The 2,394-nt window shown below is 35.1% G+C and overlaps 1 long non-coding RNA gene across 1 annotated transcript in view; it reads left to right on the top strand.

Moving 5' to 3' along the window:
• LOC116847961 overlaps positions 1 to 2,394 on the top strand; it is a 32,428-nt gene that overhangs the window by 18,703 nt on the left and 11,331 nt on the right. The gene's annotated exons all lie outside the window — the stretch shown is intronic.

The raw sequence follows: 2,394 nt of genomic DNA, 5'->3' as shown, positions 1-2,394 counted from the left end.
AGAGAGAGAGAGAGAGAGAGAGAGAGAGAGAGAGAGAGAGAGAGAGAGAAAGAGAGTGGATATAAGACATAAACTTATATATACATAGACTAAGCGCTTCACAAAAGTTCACAAAGATTTAAGATCTTTTAAGCTAAATAAAGTCATACTTATTTACTTTTAGTAAATAAATAAATATCTATGAACAATTCATCTCTCTTTCCCTATTCTAAGACCAGGGCCCTTATTCTTAAAATTTTTGCGTATACGTAATTTTCATTGTGCAGCTATTTTATAATATGATTAAACCTACGCAGTAAAACTTACGTATGCGCAACTATTTCAAGAATAGAGACCCTGATTTACAATAGGTGTAGTAAGCTTTAAGCATTAAGAAATTGACTAATCACAGTGGAATTATAAAGGAATAATCAATTGTGATTGGTTAATTTCTTACGGCTTAAAGCTTACTACATCTATTGTAGATCAGGAATAATAATCCGAAAAATACTTATAAGTATTTGTACATTTTACTCATACCCTTGGGTGCGTTTAGATTGGCTGCGTTCAGCAGAGAAAGCTGCTTTGCAATTGTTGTAAAATTCGTGAATCTGATTGGTACACCCTCTTTGACTCAACCCAAATTAAGAGCATATTCCAATCAGATTCAAAAATTTTACAACAGTTGCAAAACAGCTTTCTCTACTGAACGCAGCTATTGCTTACTATGAAGTGCTATAGTATATGTAATATATACTGTAGTGTTTCTAGTATCCGGATAGAGTGCACCCAAATGAAAAATCTGAGCAGCCCTTAAGTTGAGTTCCCACTTAGCGCGTCACGCATCGCGTCGTCCTTCGCGGACCAATCAAATCGTCCCATTTTATTGCCTAATTTTACGACGAATAAAATGGGACGATTTGATTGGTCTGCGAAGGATGACACGACGCGGACCAATCAAAACGTCCCATTTTATTGCCTAACTTTACGACGAATAAAATGGGGCGATTTGATTGGGTGCGTTCAGCGGAAAAAGCGCTCAGTGAGCAATCAGCGATTATTGGTTCTTACTGTTAGATCTCTAAATCTAAACCAATTACATTGACGAATTACTCAACTGTTGTGCAACTGTTGAGTTCGCTGAACGCACCCATTAATCCGCGAAGGACGACGCGACACGTGATGCGCTAAGTGGGAACGCACCCTTAAACCTGGAACACAATACGCTGTATGTCGCTGTCGTTTGTCGGAACACAGCCGATGGTTCAATAAAAGAATTTATTTTTTGAGATTGATAGCGAATTCGATTGTTTGCACTAGTGCGCACTCAGTAGCTTGTTCATAGGCCGGTATTCATAGTTGGGTTTTATTTTTAAGATTGTCTTAAGTTCATCTTCAGATACTCCGTAACCAATGAAATAATCCGTTTATTATCTGAAGATAACTTAAGATGGTTTTAAATATAAGATCTGACTATGAATACCGGCTATAGTATGTTAATATATGTAAAGATTGTCTTATTGTATAAATTTTCAAATATTTTTAATTAGTAATATGATATGTATAACATCGGTACAAATAATTTTATTTGCTAAAATATTTTTAATAATTTTATTTGCTAAAATGTTTTTAAATATGTATTTAGAACACGATCTTAAATATAAGAATGTACTGCAAATAAGCCTTAAGCCCGTATCAAACTATAGATTAGGATTGAGATTGAAATGAAATTTAAGCCGGTATTCATAGTCGGGTCTTATTTTTAATAGCGAATTCGGTAGCTTGCACTAGTGCGCACTGAGTGCGCATTAAGGCTTGTTTACAGTACATTCTTATATTTAAGATCATGTCTTAAATACATATTTAAAAACATTTTAACTAATAAAATGATTCGTACGGATGTTATACATATCATATTATGGTTAAAAATATTTGAGAATTTATTTGAGAATTATTTAAAACAATCTTTAAATATAATAACATACTATGAACAAGCCTTAGTGCGCACTCAGTGCACACTAGTGCAAGCAACCGAATTCGCTATAAGACTGTTTAAGTTCATCTTCAGATACTTCGTAACCAATGAAATAATCCGTTCATTATCTGAAGATAAACTTCACTAAGTTCAAGGTGAACTTTGCTCTGATTGGCCAATTTTCAATTCAATCTCAATCTTAATCTATAGTCTGATACGGAATGCTCCTGTCTGATACGTACTTTAGCGCGCACTCAGTGCGCACTAGTGTAAGTTACCGAAATCGCTATAAATTCTCCTCACTGGACCATCGGCTGTGTTCAGACATCCAAATCCGACCTTTGATTATATAACCATGGGCCGCTAGCCGCTATTTTATGTCTGCAGCAAAACGTTTGCAGCAGACGTTGTCAATATTAGAGATGTCCGATTCTGAATTT

The sequence above is a fragment of the Odontomachus brunneus genome, unplaced genomic scaffold (genome assembly GCF_010583005.1).
Source record: "Odontomachus brunneus isolate Ranch 3 - 2012 unplaced genomic scaffold, Obru_v1 Obru_scaffold_086, whole genome shotgun sequence".
Taxonomy (NCBI): Eukaryota; Metazoa; Arthropoda; class Insecta; order Hymenoptera; family Formicidae; genus Odontomachus; species Odontomachus brunneus.
Note: the sequence above shows the minus strand (reverse complement) of the source record. Positions and strands in the feature narration are given on the sequence as shown.